The 26,688-nt window shown below is 38.2% G+C and overlaps 1 protein-coding gene and 3 pseudogenes across 7 annotated transcripts in view; 2 read left to right on the top strand and 2 right to left on the bottom strand.

The window, feature by feature from the left end:
* COP1 (COP1 E3 ubiquitin ligase) overlaps positions 1-26,688 on the bottom strand; it is a 268,166-nt gene that overhangs the window by 239,611 nt on the left and 1,867 nt on the right. The gene's annotated exons all lie outside the window — the stretch shown is intronic.
* On the top strand, positions 3,927-8,454 carry LOC132516430 (NADH-ubiquinone oxidoreductase chain 5-like; annotated as a pseudogene).
* LOC132510538 (cytochrome b-like) lies at positions 8,843-9,964 on the top strand (annotated as a pseudogene).
* LOC132515819 (small ribosomal subunit protein uS5-like) lies at positions 17,422-18,312 on the bottom strand (annotated as a pseudogene).

Raw genomic sequence — 26,688 nt, 5'->3', positions numbered from 1 at the left:
GTTTTTAAGGAATGGCTTCTGAATACCATGTGAATAAAGAGAAGAAAGTCTCCATTCTTTTCACCAAAAGCTAGCTTTTCAACCACATTAAAGGTCAAGACTGCCAATAAAAATGGAATTCAACTGAAATTAATCCTAGCTATGCTACCTACAGCTTTCTGACTTTGGACAAGTAGTTTAATCTCTCTAACCCTGTTTCCTCTTTGGTATAACTGGGATGATATTTACATCATAGAATCACTGTACTGATTAACAAAATATCTATTAAGTACTTAGTACAATTCCTGGTGTACAATATTAAATAAATGGCAGAATACACAAAAAGAAAAAAAAATGGAAAAATCTGTAGCAATGATACAAATGTGGGAAGAGTAGAATCCACCCAAGCTAAAAACCTGAAGGAATTTTCCTATTAGAAAAAGGCACAATAAATCTTCATGACATTGGGCTTGGCAATGGTTTCTTAGATATGACCCAAAAGCATGAGCAACAGAAGAAAAAATAGATAAACTGGACTTATTCAAAATTTAAAACTTTTGTGCATCAAAGGACATTGTCAAAAAACTCAAAAGACAACCCACATAACTGGAGAGAAAATTTGCATATCACATATCCAAGAGGGGACTTATACCCAGAATATATGAAGAACTCATACAACTCAACAACAGAAAAATAAACAACCCAATTTAAAAACTGGGCAAAAAGCTTGAACAGATGGTCTCTGACTTACAGTGATTTGAGTTACAATTTTTTGACTTTATGGTACACATTCAATAGACACTGTACTTCAAAAACAAAAAATTTTTTTTGAAGAAATACCTACAATAGAATAAAGGAAGAAAAGGACTAACTGATCACTCCCCTTCCCAAGAAAGGGTTGAAATATGCAGGAAATATAGAAATACAGAGGAGATCCTAACAAAACACAACTAACTCTTCCCAATTTTGTTTTTTGTTTTTGTTTTTGTTATTTTTCTTGGCCATGCTGTGCAGCAGGTGGGATCTTAGTTCCCCAACCAGGGACTGAACCCGTGACCCCTGCAGTTGGAAGCGTGAGTCCTAACCACTGGACTGCCAGGGAATTCCCAACTCCCAGCTCTTCCCAATTTTGATTAGCAAGAACATACCTGGAGTAGGTTCTGGGAAAAACTGTAAACAAACAATTTAGAACCCCTTCTACTCTGTCTATCAATAGCATTGAAGGACGATGAGCCAGAAGACCTAAGCATAAGTACAAGCATAGCAAGTATATGAATTGGCAGCCAGGCCAAACATTACATAGACACCTGAAATTTTATACAACCCCCAAAACTTTATACAGACCCCCCAAAATGTTTATGGACACCCCTCAAAACTTTTTATGGACATCTGACAAAGTGGCAGCATCAAAAAGGGGGAAGAAATCACAAATGGATTAAAGCCCCTGCTGTGACCATTCATGTCTCTTGTAGCACCATAACACAAGCGATTCTTGTAAATCAACATATAAGACAGAAAATCCAATAGAAAAAATGGGAAAGAATGTCAATTCCTAATTCACAGCAGGGGAAAACACACTGCCTTTCAAGTACGTGGAAAGATGTTCCAACTCACTAGTAATCAAAAAATGCCAATTAAAATAATAAAATAACACTTTATCCCCATTAAGTTATTAGAAAATTAGAATATCAAGTATGTTAGGGAGGATATGGAGAAACAAGAATCTTCATGAAGAGTTACTCTAACTAGCAACTTACATTGCATATTCATATACTTATGACCCAGCAATCCCACTCTCGAGATTATTTGTAAATAGGTACAGATATAAATATATACACATCCTGGAGTATATGTGTAGCATGTGTGTACATATATGTAAATATATACGTATAGCTGTGTTTCCATTTATGTATATATATGTGTGTCTGTGCATGTATGTGTACAGCTAAGAGAGAAACATCCACATCTGTCAACAGGGAATACCTATGAGGATACTTGCAACAAACTGGATACTTCTTGTTACAGTAGGGAATTAGAGGCAGCCTTAATGCTCAAAATTACTAGGATGGAGAAATAAAATGTACCTAGATAAATACTACAAAACATCATGCAACAGTCAAAAGGAATGAACCAAAGGTACATGGAGCACCATTGCTGGATATTTTGTCAAGTGAAAATAGAAATTAAAATAAGATCTGTGACACAATACAATTTACATAAAATTAAAATACAAAAAAATATATTTCACAGGTATACACACATTCAAAAACATACATAAATTACAATAGAATAGAAAACCAAGAGAAGAGGTCAGGAGAATAAGAAATGAAGTAAGGGGAGGAATACAATACCTTATTCAACAGAATCTAAAAATGACATCAATAATAATCTGTACCATCATATGCAACTAAAAAAGAAACAACTCTGCTAATTAAACTATGATAATACTTTCTTATCAGTTAGGAATTTTACCCTTTTCTAAAAAGTTCTTTAGACTTAAACAAGTTTTATCATACACCACTCTTGTGGAAAAAACACACACACATATACTTATATATAATTAGGTTTTCAGGGACTTCCCTGGTGTCACAGTGGTTAAGAACCTGCCTGCCAATGCAGGGGACACGGGTTCAATCCCTTGTCTAGGAAGATCCCACATGCCGTGGAGCAACTAAGCCCGTGGGCCACAACTACTGAGCCTGCGCTCTAGAGCCCGTGAGCCATAACTACTGAGCCCATGTGCCACAATCACTGAAGCCCGCGCACCTAGAGCCCATGCTCTGCAACAAGAGAAGCCACCACAATGAGAAGCCCGCGCCCCACAACGAAGAGTAGCCCCCACTAGATGCAACCAGAGAAAGCCCACGCACAGCAATGAAGATCCAACACAACCAACCAACCAAATAAATAAATAAATAAAAATGAAATTTAAAAAATAATAATAATAATTAGGTTTTCCAACTAATTCTCATTCTTCAGGGTCTAGCTTTTCTGAATCACTTTTTGACTAAGTCACTGATATGCAGATTTTTCCACATAATATTGTCTATTACTTTGGTAAAGTATCCTTTACTGAGAGAATCCATAATAGAACTAACTAAAAGCTACTGTTCTTGGGATTGTAAGCCAAGTTTACGTTCAGCCAGCTCACCTACATTTGACTCCAGCTTTAGGAATGCTGCTAAACACTTCTAATTCACCAAATTCCAAAATCTCCTCCACCTCTCTCTCCCACATTCAAACATTTAGTTCACAGGGAATAAAACAGTAATTCACAATTGTCTGAGAGACTTTCTTCCAATCTGCTGAAATATATATTCATATTTTGAGGCAGGCATTTTCTCTGTTGACACATCTGTATGAAATGACAGCTACCTCCAACTGCCACCTAGCCAAGAAGAATTTTTCTTAATTCCATCATCTATAACATATAACCCAATTTTCAAATATGTCAAAGTAAATGAAGCAAAAATTAGAATCAAAGAAATATGACAAAGTAAAACAAAGCAAAAGAGGAGACTTGGGTGGTGAATGAACAATGTGCACATGATTAGCTCATGATTAGCACTGGAGGTCAAAATTTAATTGACGCGAACTTACCCTCTTACTATACACACTTAGAAAATGGGGGAGAGGGATAAGATAAATGAAGCAACTGCTTTTAGACACTGGACACTAAGCAACACAGTACTGAGATCTCTGAGGGAAGGGGAACAAATGAAGTGAACACTATCATAGATTCATTCAGCTTTTTGCCTTCACAGAAAGTTTCACAGGCCCAAGGAGGGAGCACACAAGCAGAGCACCACAATCTTGCTGAGTTCAGGAAGGATAAAGGGGAAAGAATTTACAGGGCAGAACACCAGAGACGGACGAGCTACAAGAAGAAAATCCTAAAAAGTCTACATAGTGTTCTCATCAAGTTCATTGTTGAATACTAGTTACACATGCCCAAGGTAAAACTCCACAAGATCACAACATCAGAGACAAAGGATCATTTCCATGGGTTCATTAATACACGAAATACAAGTTAAGAAAAGAAGCAGTGAATCAGAAGATGTATCCAAATTAAAAAAAAAGGGGAAAAAAGAAAACAGAGCATCTATGGGCTGTGAGTCAATATAAAATGAATCAAAATACATGAAGAGACAGTGGCTGAAATTTTTTTAAGTAACAACAACAAAAAAAGACATTTTACCACATATCCAAGAAGTTCAGAAAACCCCAAGCAGAACTGTTTTTCTTTTTAACATCTTTATTGGAGTATAATTGCTTTACAATGGTGTGTTAATTTCTGCTTTATAACAAAGTGAATCAGTTATACATATACATATGTTCCCATATCTCTTCCCTCTTGCGTCTCCCTCCCTCCCACCCTCCCTATCCCACCCCTCTAGGTGGTCACAAACCACCAAGCTGATCTCCCTGTGCTATGCGGCTGCTTCCCACTAGCTATCTTTTTTACATTTGGTAGTGTATATATGTCCATGCCACTCTTTCACTTTGTCACAGCTTCCCCTTCCCCTTCCCAATATCCTCAAATCCATTCTCTAGTAGGTCTGTGTCTTTATTCCCGTCTTACCCCTAGGTTCTTCATGACTTTTTTTTTTCCTTAGATTCCATATATATGTGTTAGCATACGGTATTTGTTTTTCTCTTTCTGACTTACTTCACTCTGTATGACAGACTCTAGGTCCATCCACCTCACTACAAATAACTCAATTTTGTTTCTTTTTATGGCTGAGTAATATTCCATTGTATCTATGTGCCACATCTTCTTTATCCATTCATCTGTCGATGGACACTCAGGCTGCTTCCATGTCCTGGCTATTGTAAACAGAGTTGCAATGAACATTTTGGTACATGACTCTTTTGGAATTATGGTTTGCTCAGGGTATATGTCCAGTAGTGGGATTGCTGGGTCGTATGGTAGTTCTATTTGTAGTTTTTTAAGGAGCCTCCATACTGTTCTCCATAGTGGCTGTACCAATTTACATTCCCACCAACAGTGTAGGAGTGTTCCCTTTTCTCCACACCCTCTCCAGCATTTATTGTTTGTAGATTTTTTGATGATGGCCATTCTGACCAGTGTGAGATGATATCTCATTGTAGTTTTGATTTGCATTTCTCTAATGATTAATGATGTTGAGCATTCTTTCATGTGTTTGTTGGCAGTCTGTATATCTTCTTTGGAGAAGTGTCTATTTAGGTCTTCTGCCCATTTTTGGATTGGGTTGTTTGTTTTTTGGTTATTGAGCTGCATGAGCTGCTTGTAAATTTTGGAGATTAATCCTTTGTCAGTTGCTTCATTTGCAAATATTTTCTCCCATTCTGAGGGTTGTCTTTTGGTCTTGTTTATGGTTTCCTTTGCTGTCCAAGCAGAATTTTAAAAAACAAAAAAACACCCTGACACATACAATGCATTTAAACTGATAAAGGCAAAAATGAAGAGAAAATCTTGAAGGCAGTCATAGAAAAAAGACACATCACATATAGAGGAACAAAGATAAGAATACAGCAGACCTCTCATCAGAAACTATACTAGCCAAGAGAGTTCAGAGAGCTTCCAGATTGGTTAACACCTGTAGATTCGGGGAGAGTGGCACACTTGGAGATAGCGTGGATGCTCTGCACCCTTTCCCAATACCTTGTCCTATGCATCTCTTCCATGTGGCTGTTCCTGAGTTATACCCTTTCATATTAAACCAGTAACAGTCATTATCCAACTTCTAGAGGTGATGGATCATCTGCAAAGAGGGGAATTGGTTGCTGCAATACTCCATAAAGGAAATCTATTTCAACTCTTTTGCCCATTTAAAAAAACTGGGTTGGGGAGAGTGGCCAGGATGGTAGAATAGAAAGACCTTGGGCTCACCTCCTCTCACGAACACACCAAAATCACAATATGCAGAACAACCATCTTTGAAAAAGACTGAAACGTACCAGAAAAAATTTCTACAATTAAAGACATAAAGAAGGAACCCCAAAAAGACCAGTAGGAGAGGCAGATTCGTGATATAATCAAATCCCATACCTCCCGGGTGGGTGACCCACAAACTGGAGAATAATTGTATTACAGAGGTTCTCCCATAGGAGGGAAAGTTCTGAGCCCCAAGTCGGGTCCTGGAGCTCAGGGGTCCAGCGCCAGGAAGAAGAGCCCCCAGAGCATCTGGCTTTGAAGGCCAGTGAGGCTTGATTACAGGAGCTCCACAGGATTGGGGGAAATAGAGACTTCACTATTAAAGGGCACAAACAAAACCTCACACCCACTGGGACCAAGGGCAAGAGAGCTGTCTCCCGGAGGCTGACATTTTGGCACCAAGACCTGGTCCCACCTAACACCTATAGGCTCCAAGGCTGGGATGCCTCAGGCCAAACAACAAACTGGGTGGGCACACAGCCCCACCCATCAGCAGACAAGCTACCTAAAGATTTCCTAAGCACACAGCTCCCTCCAGACATGCCCCTAGACACAGCCTTGCCCACCAGAGGGCCCCAGTTCTACCCACCAGGAGGCAGGCATCGGCCCCTCCCACCAGGAAGTGTCACAAGCCTCTAGACCAGCCTCACTCACCAGAAGGCAGACACCAGAAGCAAGAAAATGACAGTCCCACAGCCTGCAGACCTAGTCTGCAAAGGCAGGCCAGATTCTACCCTGGGACCATCTGGCACCTGGCCCTTGGGTGATGAGAGGGGAGTGCACTGCTGGGATGAGTAAGATGTCTCCTACGGAGGGTCACTTCTCCAAGATTGAGACTATTGTTAAAATAACCATACTACTCAAGGCAATCTACAGATTCAAGGCAACCCCTATCAAATTACCAATGGCATTTTTCACAAGAAAAATTTAAATTTGTATGGAAACACAAAAGACCCCAAATAGCCAAAACAATCCTTAGAAAAAAGAACAGAGTTGGAGGAATCATGCTCCCTGGCTTCAAACTATGCTACAAAGCTACTGTAATCAAAACAGTATGGTACTGGCACTAAAACAGACATATAGATCAATGGAATAGGATAGAAAGCTCAGAAATCAACTCATGCACTTATGATCATTTAATCCACAACAACGGAGGCAAGAGTATACAATGGAGAAAAGACAGTCTCTTCAATAACTGTACTAGCCGCAGCTGGAAAATCAGCCCAATTCGTACTTCACCCCTGATCCCTTCAGCAATAGAAGGCCCCACCCCAGTTTCAGCCCTACTCCACTCAAGTACAATAGTTGTAGCAGGAATTTTCCTACTTATCCGTTTCTACCCCCTAATAGAAAATAACTAACTCATTCAAACAATAACTCTTTCTCTAGGCGCCCTCACCACCGTATTCATAGCCATTTGCGCTCTCACCCAAAATGATATCAAAAAAATTATTGCTTTTTCCACCTCCAGCCAACTAGGCTTAATAATAGTAACAATTGGTCTCAACCAACCTTACTTAGCATTCTTACATATTTGCACACACGCCTTCTTCAGAGCTATATTCTTCTTATGTTCTGGCTCTGTCATCCATAACCTGAATAACGAACAAGACATTCGAAAAATAGGAGAACTATACAAAGCCCTTCCCTTCACCACAACTGCTCTTACCATTGGCTGTCTCCCACTAACAGGAATACCATTCTTCACCGGATTCTACTCTAAAGACACCATCATTGAAGCCGCCACTTCATCTTATACCAACGCCTGAGCCCTATTATTAACTCTAACCGCTACCTCCCTCACAGCTATCTATAGCACTTGCATCATTTTCTTCACACTACTAGGACAACCTCGCTTCCCTGCCTCCATGAACATTAATGAAAACAATCCCCTATTAATTAACCCTATCAAACATCAGAAGCATCTTTGCTGGCTTCATTCTATCCAACAACATTCCTCCAATAACCACTCCCTTAATAACCACACCCTTACACCTAAAACTAACCGCCCTCGTAATAACGACTTTAGGCTTTATCCTCACATTCGAAATCAACCTCAACACACAAAACTTAAAATATATACACTCCTCAAACTCCACTAAATTCTCCACTCTATTAGGATATTTCCCCACAATCATACATCGCCTACCCCCTCACCTGAACCTACCAATAGGCCAAAAACTAGCAACCTCCCTACTAGACCTAACCTGACTAGAAATCATCCTACCCAAAACCACAGCCTTTATTCAACTAAAGGCTTCCATGCTAACCTCAAACCAACAAGGCCTTATCAAACTCTACTTTTTATCTTTCCTATCACTATTACTCTTAGTATACTCTTATTTAATTACCCCGAGTAATCTCCATAATAACTACAACACCAATAAATAATGACCAACCTGTAACAATCACCAACCAAGTACCATAACTGTATAAAGCAGCAATTCCCATAGCTTCCTCACTAAAAAACCCAGAATCTCCTGTATCATAAATAACCCAATTCCCCAACCCATGAAACTCAAACACAATCTCCACTTTCTCACTCTCTAAAACGTATAATATTACCAAACACTCTACCACTAATCCTAAAAGAAATGCCCCTAACACAACTTTGTTAGAAACACAAACCTCAGGGTACTGCTCAGTAGCCATAGCTGTCGTGTAACCAAACAGAACCAATATTCCCTCCAGATAAACCAAAACTACTATTAAACCTAAAAATGAACCACCAAAGTTTAAAACAATCCCACACCCAACACCACCACCCACAATCAACCCTAAACCCCCAAAAATAGGCGAAGGCTTTGAAGAAACCCCCACAAAACTAATTACAAAAATAATGCTTATAATGAAAACAATGTATGTCATCATTATTCTCACATGGACTTCAACATGACCAATGACATGAAAAATCATCGCTGTCATTCAACCACAAGAACACTAATGACCAACATTCGAAAAGCACACCCACTAATAAAATATCTCAATAACACATTTATCGACCTTCCCACCCCATCAAACATCTCTTCATGATGGAACTTTGGCTCCCTACTTGGCCTCTTCCTAATCATACAAATCCTAACAGGCCTATTCCTAGCAACACACTACACACCAGACACGACAACTGCCTTCTCATCTGTCACACATATTTGCCGAGATGTTAATTACGGCTGAATTATTCGCTATCTACATGCAAACAGAGCTTCCATATTCTTCATTTGCCTTTACGCCCACGTAGGACGTGGCCTATACTATGGCTCCCACGCCTTCCAAGAAACATGAAACATTGGAGTAATCCTACTATTCACAGTTATAGCTACTGCATTCGTAGGCTATGTCCTACCCTGAGGACAAATATCATTTTGAGGCACAACCGTCATTACCAACCTTCTATCAGCAATCCCCCACATCGGTACCACTCTAGTCGAGTGAATCTGAGGTGGCTTTTCCCTAGACAAAGCGACACTAACATGCTTCTTTGCCTTCCACTTCATTCTCCCTTTTATCATCCTAGCACTAGCAGCCGTCCACCTACTATTCCTCCACGAAACAGGATCTAACAACCCCACAGGAATTCCATCCAACACAGACAAAATCCCATTTCACCCCTACTACACAATCAAAGACATCCTGGGTGCCTTACTACTAATCTTAACCCTACTTACATTAACCTTATTCGCACCTGACCTACTAGGAGACCCCGACTACACCCCAGCAAAGCCACTCAACACCCCACCACACATTAGACCAGAATGGTACTTCCTATTTGCATACGCAATCCTACAATCAATTCCCAACAAACTAGGAGGAGTTTTAGCCCTACTACTCTCAATCCTTATCCTAATATTCATCCCAATACTCCACACAACCAAACAACGAGGCATAATATTCCGACCCTTCAGCCAACTTTTATTCTGAGTACTAGTCGCAGATCTCCTGACCCTAACATGAATTGGAGGCCAACCCGTAGAACACCCATACATAATTGTAGGCCAATTAGCATCCATCTTATATTTTCTCCTAATCCTAGTAACTAGTCTTATTGAGAAAAAACTCCTAAAATGAAGAGTCTTTGTAGTGTAGCAAAATATCCCGGCTTTGTAAACTGGAAAAGGAGAAAACCACACCTCCCTAAGACTCAAGGAAGAAGCATTAACACCTCACCGCCAGCACCCAAAGCTGAAATTCTACATAAACTATTCCCTGAAAAAGGTTTATTGTAGAATAACCACAAGGCTACCGTGCTATGTCAGTATTGAAAATAATTTATTTTATAATACTTTTGTCATATAAATCATACACACATGTACTCCCACATGTCAATAATAGTGTCTTCCTGTAAATGTATATATGTACATGCTATGTATAACTGTGCATTCAATTATTTTCCCCACGAGCAGTTGAAGCTCGTATTGAATTGCATTAATTTTACATATTACGTATAAATTATTGGTCGTACATAGGACATGTCCCTAAATCAGTTTAAGTCAACTAACATTATGGCCCCTCCATTAGATCACGAGCTTAATCAGCATGCCGCGTGAAACCAGCAACCCGCTCGGCAGGGATCCCTCTTCTCGCACGGGGCCCATAAACCGTGAGGGTAGCTAATGGTGATCTTTATAAGACATCTGGTTCTTACTTCAGGACCATTTTAACTTAAAATCGCCCACTTGTTCCCCTTAAATAAGACATCTCGATGGGTTAATGACTAATCAGCCCATGCTCACACATAACTGAGATTTCATACATTTGGTATTTTTTATATTTGGGGGGGGATTTGCACAGACTCAGCTATGACCTTAAAAGGTCTCGTCACGGTCAAGCAACTTGTAGCTGGACTTGTATGTATTTGTTATTTGACTAGCACAACCAACATGTGCAATTAAATTAATGGTTACAGGACATAGTAGTACTCCACTATTCCCCCCGGGCTCAAAAAACTGTATCTCGTAGTGGATCAAACACCCCTCATCCCATACAAAACTAACCATCTGCTTGGATATTCACCACACCCCTAGACAGGTTCCTCTCTAGATCTACAAACCATTTTATTCATAAATCAATACTAAATCTGACACAAGCCCCATAATGAAATTATATGAACATCTTTCACATCCCATAGGTTAATGTAGCTTAAATTTTTCATAAAGCAAGACACTGAAAATGCCTAGATGGGCTCGCCAGCCCCATCAACATAAAGGTTTGGTCCCAGCCTTTCTATTAATTCTTAACAGACTTACACATGCAAGCATCCACATCCCAGTGAGAATGCCCTCCAAATCACAAAGATCAAAAGGAGCGGGTATCAAGCACGCAACACTAGCAGCTCACAACACCTTGCTTAGCCACACCCTCACGGGACACAGCAGTGATAAAAATTAAGCCACGAACGAAAGTTTGACTACGTCAGGATAACTAGGGTTGGTAAACTTCGTGCCAGCCACCGCAGTCATACAACTGACCCAAATTAATAGAGACCCGGCGTAAAGAGCATTAAGGAATCACACAGAATAAAGTCAAATCTTAATTAAGCTGTAAAAAGCCATAATTAAAACTAAGCTAAACCACGAAAGTGACTTTAATACAATCTGACTACACGACAGCTAAGACCCCAACTGGGATTAGATACCCCACTATGCTTAGTCGTAAACCTAAATAGTCACAGAACAAGACTATTCGCCAGAGTACTACTAGCAACGGCCTAAAACTCAAAGGACTTGGCGGTGCTTCATATCCCTCTAGAGGAGCCTGTTCTGTAACCAATAAACCCCGATCAACCTCACCAACCCTTGCTACTTCAGTCTATATACCGCCATCTTCAGCAAACCCTAGAAGGAAACGAAAGTAAGTATAACTACCCTACATAAAAACGTTAGGTCAAGGTGTAACCTATGGGATGGGAAGAAATGGGTTACATTTTCTATACTAAGAACACCCCTCATACTCACACGAAAGTTTTTATGAAATCTAAAAACCAAAGGAGGATTTAGTAGTAAATTAAGAGCAGAGTGCTTAATTGAATAAGGCCATGAAGCTCGCACACACCGCCTGTCACCCTCCTCAAGTACCACAGCAAAGCCCCAGCTTACTAACCCATGCTAAGCAACTATACGAGAGGAGACAAGTCGTAACAAGGTAAGCATACTGGAAAGTGTGCTTGGATAAAACAAGATGTAGCTTAAACAAAGCATCTAGTTTACACCTAGAAGATTCCACAACCTGTGTATATCTTGAACTAAATCTAGCCCACACCCCCCCACCGCTCCTACCATAAACCAATCAAATAAAACATTCATTATACATCTAAAGTATAGGAGATAGAAATTCAACCACCAATGGCGCTATAGAGAAAGTACCATAAAGGAAAGATGAAAGAAACACTAAAAGTAAAAAAAAGCAAAGCTTACCCCTTGTACCTTTTGCATAATGACTTAACTAGTAACAACTTAGCAAAGAGACCGTAAGCTAAACTACCCAAAACCAGATGAGCTACTTACGAGCAGTAACTAGAACGAACTCATCTATATGGCAAAATAGTGAGAAGACTTATAAGTAGAGGTGAAAAGCCTAACGAGCCTGGTGATAGCTGGTTGTCCAAGAAAAGAATTTCAGTTCAATGCTAAATAATACTAAAAACCACATTAAGTCTCAACGTATATTTAATCGTTAGTCTAAAAAGGTACAGCTTTTTAGAAATGGATACAACCTTAACTAGAGAGTAAAATAAACTTAAACCATAGTTGGCCTAAAAGCAGCCACCAATTGAAAAAGCATTCAAGCTCAACAATAAAACAATGTTTTAATTCCAACAATAAGTAAATCAACTCCTAGCCTGACTATTGGACTAATCTATATAACTATAGAAGCAATACTGTTAACATGAGTAACAAGAAATTTTTCTCCTCGCACAAGCTTACATCAGTAACTGATAGTACACTGATAATTAACAGCTAATAAATACAACCCAACACTAAATTATTTATTAAAAACACTGTTAACCCAACACAGGCTTGCATTAAGGAAAGATTAAAAAAAGTAAAAGGAACTCGGCAAACACAAACCCTGCCTGTTTACCAAAAACATCACCTCTAGCATAACCAGTATTAGAGGCACTGCCTGCCCAGTGACAATCGTTAAACGGCTGTAGTGCGGTGCTGGGAAACCTATACAAGTGAAAGAATGAAATTAGAACATTCTCTAACACCATACACAAAAATAAACTCAAAATGGATTAAAGACCTAAATATAAGACCAAATACTACAAAATTCTTAGAGGAAAACACAGGCAGAACACTCTTTGACATAAATCGTAGCAATATTTTTTTGGATCCCTCTCCAAGAGAAATGGAAATAAAAACAAAAACAAACAAATGGGACTTAGTCAAACTTATATGCTTTCGCACAGCAAAGAAAACCATAAACAAAGCAAAAGGACAACCTACAGACTTGTAGGGAGAAAATATTTGCAAACGATGCTACCAATAAGGGATTAATTTCCAAAATATACAGACAGCTCATGCAACTCAATATCAAAAAAAAAAAAAAAGACCCAATCAAAAAATGGGCAGAAGTCCTAAACAAACATTTCTCCAAAGAAGACATACAGATGGCCAATAGGCACATGTAAAGATGCTCAATACCACTAATTACTAGAAAGGCAAATCACAACTACAATGAGGTATCACACCAGTCAGAACAGCCATCATTAAACAGTCTACAAATAATAAATGCTGGAGAGGGTGTGGAGAAAAAGGAACCCTTCTACACTGTTGGGAATGTAAATTGGTGCATCCACTATGGTAAACAGTCTGGAAATTCCTTAAAAACTAAAAATAGAGTTACCATATGATTTTGCAATTCCACTCGTGGGCATATATCCAGAGAAAACTCTAATTTGAAAAGAAACATGCACCCCAATGTTCACAGCAGCACTATTTACAATAGCCAAGACATGGAAACAACCCAAATGTCCATCAACAGATGAATGGATAAAGAAGATGTGGTATATATACACAATGGAATATTACTCAGCCATAAAAAAATGAAATAATGCCATTTGCAGCAACATGGATGGACCCAGAGATTATCATATTAAGTGAAGTCAGACAAAGACTAATATTATATGATAGCACTTACATATGGAATCTAAAAAAATGATACAAATAAACTTATTTACAAAGCAGAAACAGACTCAGACATAGAAACAAACTTATGATTACCAAAGGGGATAGTGGGGCGGGGAGGGGGCAGGATAAATTAGGAGTTTGAAACAAGCACGTACAAACTACTATACATAAAGTAGGTAACCAACAAGGACCTACTGTATAGCACAGGGAACTGTATTCCATATCTTGCAATAACCTATAATGGAAAAGAATCTGAAAGAGGATATATATATATGTACAACTGAATCACTTTGCTGTATACCTGATACTAAAAAACACTGTATATATATCGCCAAAGACAATGGAGTGACATCTTCAAAATACTGCATGAAAAAAACTTTAAACTTGGAATTTTATACCCAGCAAAAAAAAATGTTTGAATATGAAGGCAAAACAAGTAATTTTCAAATACAAATAACTTAAAGAATTCATCGTACACAGACCTTCACTGCATGATATATTGATGTAAGTTCTACGGGAAGAAGGAATACAAAGTGGGACAGCAAATACACACAAATAAATAAATAAAGAGCTCTAAAAATGGTAACAATGAATATAAGCATGAAACATATTTTATGTTTAATCACTCTAAAACATAAGCAGCACAAAGAGTTCACAGTTGAATATGGAGCATAATACCACCCCTAGAAACAACGAAAGCACAACAGGAAAACAAGATAAATGGAAATTAAAATCTAATATTTTAAGATGTACTAAAAAAATAAAGAAAATGACAAAAGCATTGAAAGATAAAGAAAATTCTCAATTAGATAACCTCAGAAACCAAGTATTAGGAAGAAAAGCTTATTTGAAAAGAGGTGAAAGAACTCAGAAAAACTTAGAAATAAAGAAAAAGAAAGACATAAGAGCAAATAAGCATAATGTATACTGATTTAAGAGAAAATTAGATGGCCATTTTAGGCATCTGATTTTGCAACCTTACCACAGAACTTTAGATAGACCACAAAGTGAACCTAGTACTATTCAAACCATTATTAGTAGTGATTATTTGAACTTTTCATCTTGTTATTTTTTTTTTAAATAATGATCTTCAGTTCAATCTTGTGAAGAAGACATTTTCACACCAACTGCCAAAACTAAAGGTAGATATTATATTGCACAACCTTAAGCTTGCCAAAAGGTTATGTGTGTCATTTAACTGCATTTAAAAAACAACAATGCAGAACAGATATAGATACAGAAAATTATTTAATTCTACTATTTTCTATTTATAAGGCACATCATCTCAGTTAAGCAAGGGTCTTATGGCAATCAGTTTGACTCTCAAGTTAAACTTTTAATCAGTGCCTTATTTATACTCTGCCTAACTTTTTAATGTATTACCTGCTTCAAAAGCAGTATCCAAACTTATCAAATGGTATAGTAATAATAAATGGTACAATAATAAGGACATTGCTCAATCCATATATATTTTGGTACTGACACTAACTCCATTACAGTTCCACAAAATGTGTCAACTGTCTCATGGTAGTACTGGTTCTAAGTAACCAAGCATTCAATCTTTCAAAGGTTAAGTACTAAAAAACATAACATCAAGATAATCAGAGCCAGGTACAATTTAGAGTTATTTAGGAAAATAGGGAGTGGTTACATCTTACCTAACAAGACCAAAGAACCACTTTCATATTTTGGTACCAAATGTGAAATCCTGGCAAACACCATCTGATTCCTTTCCATGATTTTATAATTTACAATGTCTTTATACATGTATTATATAATCTAAACCTCACAATCCTATAATGGAATACCATTACATCTCAATTTATAAATGAAAAAACATACTCTAAGTCAAACATATATTTGCCGGAAGTTAAATCTCAGGGCTTTTAATGCCAAGTGCAGTGCCCTTTGCCTCATGCTATGATCTCAGAAGATAAAGGAAACAAATACTTACATGCATCACTGTGACCATGAAATTTCAAATCACTATCAACACATAGAAAACCTTGGAAACAACTACTTTGAATATGCTGAAATTTATACACATCCTTTCAAGAGTGAAAGACACGCAGCAAAAGTCAGTAGCCACAGAAATGTTTCTTCTTTCCTCTCAAAATGTCCAAAACTTGACATTTCTCTAGCTGCCTCCTTCCCCTTAAACCAGCTGCTTTGTGACCATCCCCAAGCCATCCTCCATTCTCAACTGGCCCCAGGTGGATTCAGAACTGAAAGACAAGGAAATAAATGAAAAGGAAAATAATAAACCTCAAATCATTTTTTAACACCTACACTGGTAACACTAAATCCCCAGCACCAATCTTCACAGGCAGCAGTTAAGTTCCAGCCTCTGTCCATTCATCTCACTCCTTCCTAGTTTCATTTGATACGATAAAAAGCCCTAAAAATCTTAAAAGTCTCTTTTAATAAAAATTAAGTTTATTTGGTATTTTGCAATGAGATTTTTTTCCTATCTCCACTAAGACCTGTATTTAACTTTGGTTTATGTCACAGGATTCTATGAATAAGGATAGGAAAGGTAAGGAAGAAAAGGAATAGAAGGCAAACTTCTTAGACTCTAATTTAACAATGAAATCTTTAAAAAAAAAAAAGAGGGGGGAGTGTATTCAAAATAGCTGTGTGCTAGCTTCAGGAGCAGAGTTTTCTTTAAAAAAAAAAAAAAGAGACCACATAGTATAGGGAAAAAAGGACACCATGATCAATACAAGTGATAGGCATGAAAAGATAAGCAGGGGAAGGGCTTCCCTGGTGGCACAGTGGTTGAGAGTCCGCCTGCCGATGCAGGGGACACGGGTTCGTGCCCCGGTCCGGGAGGATCCCACATGCCGCGGAGCAGCTGGGCCCATGAGCCACGGCCGCTGAGCCTGCGCGTCCGGAGCCTGTGCTCCGCAACGGGGGAGGCCACAAGAGTGAGAGGCCCGCGTACCGCAAAAAAAAAAAAAAAAAAAAAAAGATAAGCAAAGGAAGCAATCTCTGGTGTTCTGTCCCCCAACCCCCCCCCAACAAAAAGTAGACTGGATCAGGAAACCAAATATGGCCAAAGAGTGTCACTACTGATTCCTCCCAGTGTGAAATGACTGCAATACACTCTCAATCTCTTCCTGGATCTTATTCTACTCACACACTCCCAACATTCCTCTACTCAAACAGAGCATCAGTTCTAATGACTAAAGGCTTAGAGTTGGCGAATAATTTTAATTAGGCTTGTGTAGCTATAATATAAGTGGAAAAATTAGAATTATCTCATAGCAAACACCATGACCAGGGCTCACAGGACCTAGTCTTAGATTCAAGGTGGATCTAGGGACTTCAGTGCACTTATATGGAATACACATCTTCACTAGTGCTCCACTTTTTTTTTTAAACTGGCTTCATTCACTTTATTTTTCTCATAGAAAACGATGTGGTGGCTACAGCTGGAGCCTGGGTCCTCTGCCCGAAAACTCTGGTGTGAGTCTTTACAAGATGGTCAGTGAATTCCTGATACAGAGACTTGGTGAACACCACCTTTCCAGAAATCAGGAGTGAGATAACTGTAGGTCTTGGAAATGGCATCAAAAGTGGCCTTGGTGAAGTTGCCCAGGGTGGTGGTGCAGCCCCGGCAGAGGCGTAGTAGTCATCAATTCCAACCATCATCACTAGCTTCTTGGACACAGGGGCTGAGATGATGCCAGTGGCCCTGGGGGCAGGGATGAGGCACACCAGCACTGAGCCACAGCGGCCAGTCACCTTGCAAGGGATGGTATGGGGCTTGCCGATCTTGTTCCCCAGTAGCTTCACCGCACGGGGATGATGGAGAGCTTGGCCAGAATGATGGTCCCACTGATAGCAATGGCTACCTCCTTAGAGCACTCGACACCCAAACCAGCACGTCCGTTGTAATCCCCAATGGCAACAAATGCCTTGAACCAGATCCGCTGGCCAGCACAGGTCTGCTTTTGCACAGGCATAATCTTCAAAACCTCGTCCTTGAGGGATGCCCCCAAGAAAAAGTCAATGATCTCGGATTCCTTGATGGGCAGAGAGAAGAGACAGATCTCCTCCAGGGACCTGATCTTCATGTCCTTGACCAGATAGCTCAGCTTGGTGACAGGGAGCCACTCCTTATCCTCAGCCTTGCCTCTGCAAGCTCCTTGGCCTCGGCCCCGACCACGACCCTGGGCCAGGAGGCCAAGCGCTGAAGCTTCTGCAGAAGCCACTGCAGCCTCCCATTCCAGGGCCCCTGGGGCCTTCAGGCCCTCCCGCAGCACCAGCGTCATCTGCCATTTGGTGTTTTTATGGAGAAGCTAGTGCTCTACTCTTTATGTGACTAATGCTTCTTTTTCTGCTTCTCAAGGATATCAGCTTGCAGTATACAACTGACCCTTGAATGACACAGGTTTGAACTGCGTGGGTCGGCTTACACACAGATTTTTTTCAATAATGAGTACTACAGTACTGCACAATCTGCAGTTGGTTGAATGCACAGATGCAGAGGGACTGCGGATATGGAGGGCTGACTGTAAGTTAAAGTGGATTTTCGACTAGGCAGAAGGTGGGCACCCCAACCTCTGCGTTACTCAAGGGTCAACTATATAGCCCTTCCAGCACCAGCACTACAACAAGAACTTTATTGTTTTTTTCATATAGGCCAATTCAAGTGTTTTTTTTAATTTCAAATTCCTTAAACAAAATATGATTGACCCAATATATTGTTTCAAGCCAATTCCAACAAGATTTAACTGCTATATTTTAGTCATTAATTCAGAAGAGCACCCAACATAGGCCATGAAAGGCACCGGACGCAAAAGACCACATATTGTATAATTCCATTTATATGAAATGTCCAAAAAACACGCAAATCTATAGAGTCAGAAGGCAAATTTGTGGTTGCCAAGGGAGGAGAAGGAGAGTGACTGCTTAATGCATATAGGGTTTCCTTTTGGTGTGATGAAAATATTCTGGGAGTAGATAGTGATGATGGCTTCACAACACTGTCAATGTACTGAATTGCACAGGTTAAGTGGTTAAAATGGTGAATTTTATGAGGTATGAATTTTACCTCAATTTTTTTAAAAAAAGGAATAGAGAACGATTGAGGGAGTAACTGGAATGGATCCTACAGAATGGAAGCATACTATTACAAGATTCTTACAGTGTATGTGAAATGACATAACATGATTTTAGAATATAAAAAATTAAAAATGAGTACTATAAACCCTAGAGCAAACACTCCCCCCCAAAACACACACACATCCCACACAGCTATCACTAATAAATCAACTGTAGCAACAAAACAGAAATCTTAAAAACACCCAATTAATCCAAAAGAAGGCAGGAAAAGAAGGAAAAAAAAGACAGAAAAGGAATAGAAGAATAGAGGGGACAAACAGAAAACAAAGAGCAAGCAAGACATACACATAAAACCAAGCACATCATAATTATGTTAAAATGCAAAAAGTCTAACCAAGCCACTTAAAAGGCAAATTGTCATAATAAATAAAAAAGAAAGACTCAAACATATGCTATCTACAAGAAACCTACTTTAAAAATTAAAACAGATAAAGAAGTAGTGAAGGACAAAAAACATGCCATGTACACACTTAAAGAAAGCTGGAGAGGTTATGCTATCAGACTAAATAGATTTCAGAACAACAAATATTACCAGGAGTAAGCAAGGACATTTCAAAATAATAAAGGGATCAATCCACCAACTCTAAATGCATGTGCCCTACTAATAAAGTTTCAAAATACGTGAAACAAAATTGACAGAATTGCAAGGAAACATAGCAAAACCCACAATTACACTTGGAATGGTTAAAGATTTTAACACCCCTTTCAGTAATTGACAGAACAAGTATATAGAAAATCAGTAGGAGTATACAGAGTTTAACACATCAACAAACTTGACATTTATAGAATATACCAGTCTACACACTGCAAAAAACTCATTTCTTTAAATGTATATGGAACATTAACCAAGATAAAGCTTACCGTGAACCATGAAACAAGTCTCAATAAATTTAAAAGGACTGAATTCACACAATTCATATTCTCTGAATGAAACTGAATTATATTAGAACTTAATAACAGAATATCCAGAAAATTCTCATTTAGAAATTAAAACATTTCTAAATAACCCATTCTTCAAATAAGAAATCAAAATGGGGACTTCCCTGGTGGCACAGTGGTTAAGAATCCACCTGCCAATGCAGGGGACCCGGGTTAGAACCCTGGTCCGGGAAGCCTCCACATGCCACAGGGCAACTAAGCCCATGTGCCACAACTACTGACTGAGCCTGCTCTCTAAAGCCCACGAGCCACAACTACTGAGCTCACATGCCACAACTAATGAAGCCCGTGCACCACAACAAGAGAAGCAACTGCAATGAGAAGCCCGCGCACTGCAACGAAAAATAGCCCCCCTTCGCCACAATAAGAGAAAGCTTGCACGCAGCAACGAAGACCCAACGCAGCCATTAATAAATAAAAAAATAACCCAAAAAAAAGTTTTAAAAAAAATCAGTGGAAATGACAAAAGGTATATTAAACTGAATGAAAATTAATGCAGGGATTAGAAAGGGAAACTAATAGAATTAAATGTTTTCCTTAGAAAAGGCCAAAATAATCTAACATTCTGTAGTCAGAAGCCAGAAAATGATGAAACTCAAAGTAGAATAAAAATAAAGCCAAATATCAGGGAAATAGAAAATGGACATTTAGAAAATCAATAATACCAAAACCAGTTATTTGAAAAGATTAATAAAACTGACAATCCTGGGCTTCCCTGGTGGCGCAGTGGTTGGGAGTCCGTCTGCCGATGCAGGGGACATGGGTTCGTGCCCCGGTCCGGGAAAATCCCACATGCCGCGCAGCGGCTGGGCCCGTGAGCCATGGCCTCTGAGCCTGCGCGTCCGGAGCCTGTGCTCCGCAACGGGAGAAGTCACAACAGTGAGAGGCCCGCGTTCCGCCAAAAAAAAAAAAAAAAAAAAACCTGACAATCCTCTGGCTAAACTGTTCAAGGAAAAAAAAAGGGAAAACACAAATTACCAGTATCAGGAATGAAAGAAGGGACATCCCTCCAAATCCTACAAACATTTAAAACATAAAGAAGTATTAAAGCCTAAGTCAGAAAGAGAAAATCAAATATTGTATATTAACGCATATATGTGCAATCTAGAAAAGAGGTACAGATGAACCAGTTTGCAAGGCAGAAGCAGAGGTATAGAGAACAAATGTATGGACAAGGGGGGAAAGCGGGGGGTGGGGGGGGTGGGATGAATTGGGAGATTGGGATTGACATATATACACTAATATGTATAAACTAGATAACTGATAAGAACCTGCTGTATAAAATAAATAAATAAAATAAAATTCCAATAAACAAAAAAAGTATTATGAACTTATGCCAACAAATTCAATAGCTTGGGTGAAACGGAGAAATCCCTTAGCAGACAAATTACCAAAGCTCACTTAAGAAATAAAGAACCTGAATAGCCCTTTATCAAGTAAAGAAACTGAAATAGTAAATGAAAACCTTGCCACAAAAACTATGGCTTCACTGATGAATTCTACCAGACACTTAAGAATGAAACATACCAATCCACAAACTCTTTCAGAAGACAAAGATGAGCTGAACTGTATCCTCTCCCAAATCCATACATTGAAATCCTAGCCCTCAGTACCTCAGAAGACTGTATTTGGAGACTGGGCCTTAAAGAGCTAATTACGGTAAAATGAGGTCATATATGTGGGACCTAATCCCAATATGACTGGTGTCCTTATAAGAGATTAGGACACACACAACACACAGACCCAGGGACAACCATGTGAAGACACAACAAGAGGTGGCCATCAGCAAGTCAAGGAGAGAAGCCTCAGAAGAACCCAAACCTGACAACACCTTGATCTTGGACACCTAGCCTCTAAAACTGTTGAGAAAATAACTTTCTATTTTTTAAGCTACCCAGTCTGTAATTATGTTATAGCAGCCCTAGCAAACTAATACACCCTGATATCAAAACCAAAATATATAAAGTAAATATATGTATATTATAAGAAAACCATAGACCAATATCACCCATAAATAAAAATACAAAATATCTTTTTAAAAAAATCAGTAAATAGGGCATAAAATTGGAAAAGAAAGAAGTAAAACTATATTGATTTTCAGATGACATGATTGTCTTCTCAGAAAATCACATCGGTTCTACCAAAAAACTATTAGAAGTAATAGGTGAACTTAACAATTCACAGGACACAAGGTCAATACACAAAAATAAATTTTATTTTTATATTAGCAACAATTAGAAATTGAATAGCAAATTAGCAATTTTTAATTAGAAATTAAAATAACACAACAGCATCAAAAACATGAACTACTTAGGAGTAAGTTTAACAAAACATGTGCAAGATCCAAAAACTGATAACTATAAAACTCTGCTAAGAGGAATTAAAGACCTAAATAACTGGAGAAACATACTATGTTTATGGCTCAAAGATTCAATATTGTTAAGATGTCAAATCTTCCCAAATTGGGTCATAGATTCAAAGTAACTCAAATTAAAATCCTAGCATGCTTTTTTTAAGAAATTGGTAAGCTAAAATCTATGTGGAAATGCAAACATCCTAAATAACTAAATCAACTTTGAAATAGAGGAACAAAACTACACTATCTGATTTCAAAGTTTACAACAATGATACAGAAATCCAGACAATGTGGTACTGGCATAAGGATAAACACATAGATCAATGGAACAGAATAAAGACTCCAGAAATAAACTTATACATATTAATTAATTTTTGAGAAAGGTTCCAAGAAAATTCAATGAACAAAGATGGTCTTTTCAAGAAATGGGTGCTACAATAACTGGACATCTACGGTGGAGGGAAAAAATCTCCAACCCTTACCACACACAGTATATAAAAATTAACATGAAATGATTATATACCTAACCACAAAAAAGCTATAAAGCTTCTAGAATATACAAGAAGACTTAGACAACAATTTCTTCAATAGAACACAAAAGCCATAGACTGTAAAAGAAAAAAGTCCATAAATTGGACTTAAAATTTTAAACTTTTGCACTTCAGAAGACTGCTCAGAAAACTAAAAAGAAAACAACAGACTGGGAGAAAACATCACAATATTTAGGACTTACATGCAAATTATGACAATAAGATACTACTACACACGACTACTAGAATGACTGAAATTTGAGAGACTGAAAACAGCAAGTGTTGGCAAGAATGTGGAACTGAAACTCATACATTGCTGGTAGAAATGCAAAATGATAGTCACTTTAGAAAACAGTTTTGCAGTTTCTTATAATGCTAAATACACACTTGGCAATACAACCCAGCAATACACTCCTATGTATTTACCCAAGAGATGTGAAGACAGGTCCACACAGAAAACTGAATGTGAATGTTTACAACAGCTTTCTTTACAATCACTGAAAACTTTAGAAACAAAGAAACTCAAATATCTTTTAACTGATGAGTATATAAAGAAATCACGTTATATCCATGTAATGGAATACTACTCAGCAATTAAAAGAAAATTAGTGAGACATTCAACATTATTGAATCTCAAAAACATTACTCCAAATAAGTCAGGCACAAAAGTCAACATACTGAATGACTCCATTAATATAATATCCTAGAAAAGGCAAAACTATATTGATAGAAAACAGATGACCAGTTGCCAGGTGTCAGAGATGAGGTTCGAAGACAGAGTGCTAAGGTGTAGTACACTGAACTTTCTAGTGTGATGGAAATGTTCTGTATCTTGATTAGGGTGGTAACATAGATGTATTCATTTGTCAAATTCATTGAACTATACACTTAAAACTGGTGACTGCTATGGTATGCAAATTATATCTTAATAAAGCTGATTTTAAACAAAATCTCCAGCCTCTGAAGGGCAAAGCAATATAGTGGTTAAGAACTTGAGCTTTGAGCCAAAACGTCTGGATATAAATACTGATACCACCATTATTAACTATACGAACTGAGCTTTGAGCCAAAAGCCCATCCTTAAACTAAACTGAGGCCTCATACCCAGTAAGTACTTATACATTGTACATAAATATGTAACCAAAAGTTTCATCAAACTATCTTTTCATACCCAGTAAGTACTTATACATTGTACATAAATATGTAACCAAAAGTTTCATCAAACTATCTTTATAATGACAGGTTCTATGATACCTGTTATTTTATTTCACTTTTTAATAGTTTGGAAAACAGTTATAATAGCAAGAATGGTCAACAGATTTCATCTTTAGGGCTAAATGTAATTAATAGGTAGTGGCTGCCTGCAGTGCTATGTTGAGGACTGTGAGACAACATCTGAATTCAGAAGAGTATTTAGCATCTGCCATGGTACTAAGAGAAGCAATAATGCCAGGATGTGATACTATAATTATGTGATTAAAAGTCTTTCTTCACATTAAATCGTGAGCTCCTTCAGGATAGTCCATTTTTAATAGCTGACATGAGAATTTATTAAATGGTAGATGGACTTCATGTAGATTCTACCTACATTTTATCAGGCAGAGGTAACCTTCCCACAAGGGGCTTACTATCTACCTAAAAATACTTATTTCTGCTACAACTCAGAGAGTATCTGGGACTTGAAGAGGTAGAAAAGGTTATTTCAGGGGGTTGGAAAAGCTAATGCAGAGGCAGTAGTAATATGATAACATAAAAGAAAGAAATTGTCTTCCAAACACAGGCTATTTAAACGTAATTTAAACGAATTTAAACGAATCGTAATTTAAACAAATCATGTAAGAAAAATTTGAAAAATCAAAGTAACGAAGACTTCCTTTGAATGTCCGAGATTTATCCAACTTCAAGCTATATACTACTCTCTACTGTACTACAGATTCTCCATCTATAAAACACTGTTAGAATTATCTGCAACTTGACGATACTTTCAATCCTTTGTTTGAAAGAAATATTAAAGTAAAAACTATAAATCCCTAAAATGTTCATCAATTCTGCAATTAAATATAAACTTACTTTCAAATATGAGTCAGAAGAGGCCAATATGTATTATTGATATTAGGCATTTGACCTTAAATCAACCATTCTCAAGGAGGGGAAGAGGACATGTCATTAACAAGGGAGCTTCTGCAAACTACACTGCCCACTCCAGCCTCCAATTCAGTTTTGTCCTGTTGGGATATGGGCAAGCAGACAGGCAAGGGGAGAGAGTAGTTAAGGATAAAGACATTTATCTCCTGTGATTATGAAACAGCTGTTTCCCTTCAGTCTACCACATTTAACAACCACGAGGCTAAATACATGTACTTCAACTTATAGATATGAAATTTTTAAATTCCATACAAAGAAAGCACTAAATTGAGAATTCGGAGATATGAGTTTTAATTTTGTCCTTGAGCTACCCAATCTGAAACCAAGTTACTTAACTTCTCTGTACCTCAATGAGAATACAATTATATTAGTATTATATAAAGTTGGAAGTTCTATATAACTTCACAGAATTGCTCTAGGATAAAATGAAACATGAAGTATAAACATATCTTTAAAATATGATGAATAAGGAATTGTTATCATTATTCAAACTTAAGCCTCATTTAGATGTAAAAGCTTAGAATAATTTGGATTGGTTCACAGTTTGACCTTGAAGCAGACAGACCAACCACCCAGAGCCAATTAGAAATGAAAAGGATTCCTTGGGCCTTGCCTAATCCTCACCTCCCTACCCCAAATGCTTGGCCAAATCAAATCTAGCTGGAGAATCAGGAAAACTGATTTCCATTAATGAATTCTTCTGAATATTCAACCTCACCAGATAAAGAAACAGAGGACTATGAAATTCTTAGAAAGTGAAATATTCGGAATTTTTAACTCATGACTCTCACTGGACACTTCCTCTTGGAATATAAAAGAAAGCAGAAGGGGCTTCCCTGGTGGCGCAGTAGTTGAGAGTCCGCCTGCCAATGCAGGAGACGCAGGTTCGTGCCCCGGTCCGGGAAGATCCCACATGCCGCGGAGCGGCTGGGCCCGTGAGCCATGGCCGCTGAGCCTGCGCGTCCGGAGCCTGTGCTCCGCAACGGGAGGCCACGACAGTGAGAGGCCCGCGTACCGCAAAAAAAAAAGAAAGCAGAAAAATCTAAACAACATGGTTAAGACTCAAGAGACTGGATTTTAATTTTTAAAAATTAGTTGACAGACTAATAAAAATTTTAATAATCTTACCCCTAAACAATAAAAATTAGTGCCAGCTGCTTATACTCTCCCATCCCTCTCCAACTTTCTATAAAATGGCTTATAGTAAGTATAATGAGATGCATACAGTGCCTGGCAGACAGTGAGTGCCAAAGAAATATCTGTTGAATGAATAATTTCCTTCTTTCTCACACCTTTTACACTATCTTAGTATACCTATATGGTTGCTGGCATGTTTGTTTTCTTTTAACCTACTAAAAAGTAAAATGCAAATGGTTGCTAAAAAGACAAACTGTGCAAACCCTCACTTTGTTTCACTAGCTTCTACTTTATCTTATGGGATTCTCTACTGGCTATGAACACAAACACATCTTATACCCAACGATAAGCTGCTCAAATTATTTACAAATTACAATTATAGCCCAGTTTCAGTGAAAAATGAATCAGTTCTGAATCCAGAAT

The sequence above is a fragment of the Lagenorhynchus albirostris genome, chromosome 2 (genome assembly GCF_949774975.1).
Source record: "Lagenorhynchus albirostris chromosome 2, mLagAlb1.1, whole genome shotgun sequence".
NCBI lineage: Eukaryota > Metazoa > Chordata > Mammalia > Artiodactyla > Delphinidae > Lagenorhynchus > Lagenorhynchus albirostris.
This window is presented reverse-complemented; position numbering and strand designations above follow the sequence as displayed.